The 6,457-nt window shown below is 39.0% G+C and overlaps 1 pseudogene; it reads right to left on the reverse strand.

Annotated features, from left to right (window-relative positions):
• Positions 1-3,734: 3,734 nt before the first annotated feature.
• On the reverse strand, positions 3,735-3,833 carry LOC132305677 (small nucleolar RNA R71; annotated as a pseudogene).
• Positions 3,834-6,457: the final 2,624 nt, after the last annotated feature.

A 6,457-nucleotide genomic window follows, 5' to 3' on the forward strand; every position in this document is an offset into this window, starting at 1 on the left:
AGAACTGAGTATTTCAGTCCGGTGAAGATGCTACAGCAATCAACTATTCCGGCAAAGCTCCGAGCTAGCACTAACAAGTAGAAGAAGCCCATAGTAGTAGTAGCATATTCCAAATGAGGCGAACATTAGTTTTAATTTGTTCTAGTCCGGTGAACTTAATTAGGTATGTCACTATTGATACCAACAATCTCCAAGCCTTCATTTAGAGAACAAAAATCAACAATAGTTAAATCAAAACAGAACCGAAGGAGAGTTCAGAGATACAACATTGAATAGAATAGAGAACTTGATTTGGTCCAGTGTGCATATCAGTTTAGTCAAGATCCACAGCAGTTCTAGCAAGCTTTAGTCAAATCCAGCAAGTTAAAAATCCATTCCGGTGAGATACTCAGTGGTGTCTCAATCCAGCGAACCCAAATAAGTAGCAATTTTAGTCCGTTGAAGTTTCCATTGATCTCGGAACGAAGAAATCATTAATTCTAGCAAGCTTCACAGTTCGTCCAAGTGAATCTCAATCCAACTAAGTTTCAATTTTGATCGAGCTTTAATATACAGTCATATTTTTGAGCAGAAAAGAATATTGAAAGAGATGTTGTGGGTTAGTTCAATGATGCTGATGAGCACTGAAAAGTGCGCATTTAAACCCGTTAAGCTTAAGCATTCTAGTACCTTTATCTATCTTACTTTGCCGTTTTAGACTTATTACGTGTTATTTATATTTTCAGGCACTAATCCCAAAATTGAGCTAACTCAGCCAAATAAGAGCTTAATTGAAGCAATCCTGAGATAAACCAAAGGAGGGAGCAAAGTGGAGAAAGCAAGGAGCAAAAAGGAATCAAAGTTGTGCAGCTGAAAAGTTCGATCGATCCAACTTAGAGTTCGATCGATCGAACATCTATGATCGATCACAGTACTTCTCGATAGATCCAACCTTGGCCTTTGCCGAAATTCCAAGTTCGATCGATCCAACATCACCTTCGATCAATCGAACCCTATTTTGTCCTATTCAAATGATTGATCTTATCCACAGCTGTACGCCTACCAACCACTTTTGTCCTTTTCCCCATAAATATCTTCGAAATATCTCAGCCTTGTCCTTATCCGGAGGAGTCAGACCACTTCGATCGATCCAAGATGCAGTTCGATCGATCGAACCCATCTTCGATCAATCCAAGTTAAGGTTCGATCGATCGAACTTCCTCTAGTGAGAAAAAGTTAAAGTCCAGCTCATTTATTCCGTCCTTCACCCAATCATTGGAGAATATGCCTTGCACGACCACAGCTCATCATAGGGTGTATTTGACCTACCTATATAAGGAATATGATACACTTTTTGGAGGAGAGCCTAGAGTCTCTTGTCACACATTGAAAATCATCTTGGAGGCTATTCTTGGAGAGGAAGAAGGGAGGAAGCTAGAGCAACCATTGGAGGAGATCTTCATCTACAAGGAGCAGCCATGGAGTTAGCCCTTGAGGGTTGGATCATCACTACCATGAGTGGCTAGACATCTTCTTGGGGCTAGAGTTAGCCCCAAGCATGCTTTCTATACTCTAATCTTGTGTATTATTGAGGGATTAGTGTTGTATGATACATCTTGATATTCATGTATATATAAATCTTGATTATTTCATGGTTTGTATGGTTTAATGCTTCCAATTGACTATTCTATTCTACCCATATGTCTATGTATGTTAGAGTAGGATATTAATGTGCTTATCTCTAGATTTAGTGTTTTTGATGCATGTCTATGTGTATTGATGCTATAGATCTAGAGATTATCAAGATGATATGCTTAATGAATGCTATTTTGGTTCATTTGATGGTTTATGCGTATTCTTGATGGTTTGTGCCTCTCCCCTAGTCTAGATAGCTTTATTTTCATGCTAGTAGTGTAGATTTAGTGTAGTGGTAGTATAATGTTAGATGGGAGGACAATCTACTCTTGATGTTTGATGTTCCATGCTTGTGAGTCCAAATGGCATATTCCTCTAATATTGTGTTGCATGTGGATTGTGAGCTTAATGAAGGATTAATGACTTGTTTTGATCTATTGTGCTATCCCCATGTTGTCTAGACAATATATGCTCTATTGCTTAGATATATTGTGCTTTTCACATGATGTTTAGACAATACTTGCTTGATTTGTCATCCTTGCCAATTGAATCAACCTAATGTACATACACCCTTATCATATTGCAACACATCCATTACCCTCAATTGATCACTTGTTAGTAGTATAGAAAAGTATTGCTTGGTGGTGATCTCTACACCCTAAGACCTCTCTCTCTTGTTTACCTCATATTATTTTATTTAGTTGAATTCAATTTAGCTTAATCAACCAACCAACCAATTGTGTGATCACTTGACCTACTAACCCTAATTACCATAGTTTCACAATTCGATACACCATCAAATCCCTTGGGACGATCCCTACTCGCCCTATCTATATTTTATATAGAGAAAGGTAGTAGTGGCTTTTTATAAATGTAAAACTTGGCCACCTCCTAAACACACACAACTCTCAAGCTTTGTTGGTTGTGGCGACTCCATCAAGGAAACCGACAGCAAGTTTTTGGCGCCGTTGCCGGGGATTTTAAATTGGCAACGTCGAATTGTGAATTTCAATTAGGATTAGTACTCTTTTGATCGTGTCTTTACTTTCTTTTTATTTTCTGTTTTTGATTACTTATTAAGTTTGTTCTTCATTAACAAGGTGCATTGAGCAAGGAGCTAGCAAAGAACTTCCAAGCTAAGGAGCAAGGCAAAGCAAAGGAAAAATGCTTAAAATGAAGAGTTGCTAAAAAATTTTTGCTAAGCTAAGCTTTTAAATTTGGAGTTGAAGTGCTAAAGGACTATTGTGAGACCTTCTTACTCAATGTCCTTTGTTAAATCGGGGGCCCACGTGGAGGCATTTATTTGACATACATTGCATTTGAAAATTGTGGTTGTGAAGTTTAATTGCATTGTTGAGAAAGTTCCTTATTCGTGTTGCATTGTGCATGCATGGTCGTCGTTCATTGAGACCTACTCTTGTCCCTCTTGATTTGCATTTAGAATCCACTATTAGGAATCCAAGAGGAAGAGGAAGTTCACATAGAACCAATCTACCAATGGATGCTCTCAATGATGATCATGTTGAAGACCTTGGTCACATAGACCAACAAGGCATCCTTCACCCTAATTTGCAAAATGATAATATACAAGTTCCATTAGGCATGCCTAGGCTATACATTCATCAACCTCCTCAACAACAAGGCCAAATTACAATGGGAATTCCAAGGCCAATGTATGCACCACAACCCCCCATCATTAATCAAGCTCAATATAACCAAGGTGTCCATGTTGCACCTCAAGTTGCTAATCCACCACTCGCATTGAGAGATCACTATGTGCCTAATGAGTATAATGCACCCACATGCATTTAATTGCCACTATTTAGAGCACACCATTATGAGGTTAAAGCACAAACTATCCAAATGCTACCTAACTTTCATGGACTTCCTAGTGAAGAACCTTACAAGCATTTGGATGAGTTTCTTGAAGTTTGTTCTACCGTTCGATACACGGACATGCCGGAAGAAGTTTTAAGGCTGAAACTTTTTCCATTCACCCTTAAAGATAAGGCGAAGTATTGGTTCAACAACCTTAGGCCTTTTTCTATAACTTCTTGGGTAGAAATGCAACAAGAATTTTTGAAAAAGTACTATTCGATTTCGAAGACCAATGCTATGAGAACCGCAATTAGGGAATTCACACATGAGGAGGGAGAAACTTTCCAGGAGGCATGGGAACGCTTCAATGAATTGCTTAGGAAGTGTCCTCACCATGACATGCCTAAATGGCAATTGGTCCAATTCTTCTTTGAAAGCTTATCGGACAATTATAAAGGCATGGTTGATGCTTCAATGGGAGGTTCTTATATAGACCGGCAAGAGGAAGACTTGTGGCGTCTTTATGAGAGCATGAGTGAAAACTCTTTGCATAGAACATTGTCATCTAGGAATGGTAAAAATTCTCAAGGTAGGAAGAGTGTTGGCTTACATCAAGTTGACCACTCAAATGATATAACCGCCGAGATGAAGTCTTTATCTCAAAAATTTGATCAATTGATCAATCAAAACTCGGCGAATCAAGTGTCTTCCTTTCCTAATCATACTCCTAGAGCTCAAAATGAATCATGTATGACTTGTTCTAGTGTTCTTCATTCTACTTCTAATTGTCCTCATGGACAAATTCAAAATGAACCCATTGAGCAAGTTAATGCAACATTTGTGAACCAAGGGAACAATCCTTATGGTAATCATTACAATCCCGGTTGGAGGAATCATCCTAATTTTTCTTGGAAAAACCAAGGGGAGGGCTCAAACTCTTCCCAAGGCGGTTTTCAAGGGAAATACATTCCACCTCCACTTCAAAACCAAGGATCCCAAGGTTCAAGACCATATAACTCACAAGGAAATCAATTTGCTAATTCTCATTTTCCTAACCAATCATATTCTCAAGGAAATTCTAGAGGTTCCGCTTTTGAGGAAAAGGTTTTAAATGCTTTGGGCACTCTAGAAGCAAATACTCAATTGTTGCATTCTCATTCTCAGTCAATTGCCAAGCTAGAAACCCAAGTAGGGCAAATAGCTGAAACACTTAATGCTAGAGAGAAGGGAAAGATGCACGTGAATGCCCCAATCAAACAACAATGTGTTGTAGAAACCAAATCCTCATTGGAAGGGCATAATGTTGAGCATGTCAATGCGGTAACAACCTTGAGAAGTGGTAAGGTAGTAGACAATCAAGTTAGAATGCCTAATGAAGAGAGTGAACCGGTACAACCTCAAGTTGTCACCCGTCCCGTTCCACACACTATTCCTCCTTCATTGCATGTGCATGATCTTGAGAATGAGAAGCCCTCAAATTGTGAGTTGAAAGATGATTTCCAAAGAGATTCATTGAAAACAGTGTTGAAAAATGTGTTTGAGAAAAGTTCTTTGAAAAATGTTATTCATGATTCTTCTTTGAAAAGTGATTTGAAATCCAATGAATCGAACAAGTCCAATGCTGAAAATTCTTTGAAAGAAAATACTGAAAGAGTTTTTGAAAAAGCTCCATTTCCGGACGCCTTGAAAGGGTCTATTTCAAAAGAAAGGCAAAAGACCAAGAACAATGAGATAATGGATATGTTTAGGCAAGTCACAGTTAATCTTCCACTTTTGGATGCAATTAAGCAAATTCCGGCTTATGCCAAATTCTTAAAAGACTTATGCACCCAAAAGCGGAAGAACAAGAGCCAAACATCAAAAAAGGTGGTCTTAACCGAACAAGTGAGTTCCATTCTACAACACAACACTTTGCCAAAGTTTAAGGACCCTGGTGCACCTACAACATCTTGTGTCATTGGTGAACATGTCATCAACCAGGCACTTCTTGACTTAGGGGCTAGTGTTAACCTTCTTCCCTATTCGGTTTATGTCAAATTGGGCCTAAGTGAATTGAAACCGACGTCGTTGGTTTTACAACTTGCCGACCGATCCATTAAGAAGCCTAGGGGGATAATTGAGGATGTGTTGATTAAGATTGATAAGTTCTTCTTCCCGGTTGACTTTGTCGTCATTGACACGGAACCGGTGCCCAATCCAAAGAACCAAATTCCGGTTATCCTTGGCCGTCCTTTCTTGGCAACCTCAAATGCCAACATAAATTGTAGGACGGGGATAATGAAGATTTCTTTTGGGCACATGAGAGTGAAGTTGAACATCTTTAACCCCACACCCAATCCATTTGACAAATATAAAGAAGAGGTTAATGTGGTAGAGGAATATCATGATCTTGCTTGTGAAAGAAATGAGCTTTTGTGCATGAACAATGTTTCAAAGCCTTCATCTTTATCTTCAGCATTGCATGCCAGAAAAGTGATTTCGAACTCTTGTTGTGAAAGGGCTTGGAAGCCCAAGGAAGGTTTTGACAAAGAACTCAAGACGTCTTTTGAGTTTACCCCAACAAGTTCTTCTAAGAACCATTTGTTGGGAGTGACTCGAAACATCTCTCATCCTAAAAAGGAGGGGATGCATTGCAAGATCTTTGATCAGGGCTGAAAGAGCCCAAGGTCTTGCTAGAGACGTTAAAGACTAGCACCGAAATTCGTAGGATGTCAAAACCCTATTCCTCCCTCATTTCTATCTTGCATTTTGATTCTTGCGAAGTCTAGATACTGTTTTTGTGGTTCATATATATTGGAAGGAACTGAGTAAGGGATTGCATGAGCATTCAAGTCATTTTGAGCATTTAGACATAATTTCGATCGATCCAAGTCTTGGTTCGATCGATCGAACTTTGGTTCGATCGATCCAACTATGGACTCGATCGATCCAGCTCTCATTTTGCACCCAACACTTAGAGAAATTTTGGACCTGCATCCAAATTCCAAAATGCATGCTCTCGGGATCTCCAAATTTTCAAAAGTTC

This window comes from Cornus florida, unplaced genomic scaffold (genome assembly GCF_030987335.1).
Source record: "Cornus florida cultivar Cherokee Brave unplaced genomic scaffold, ASM3098733v1 CherokeeBrave_3.0.0_Hap2_Chr04, whole genome shotgun sequence".
NCBI lineage: Eukaryota > Viridiplantae > Streptophyta > Magnoliopsida > Cornales > Cornaceae > Cornus > Cornus florida.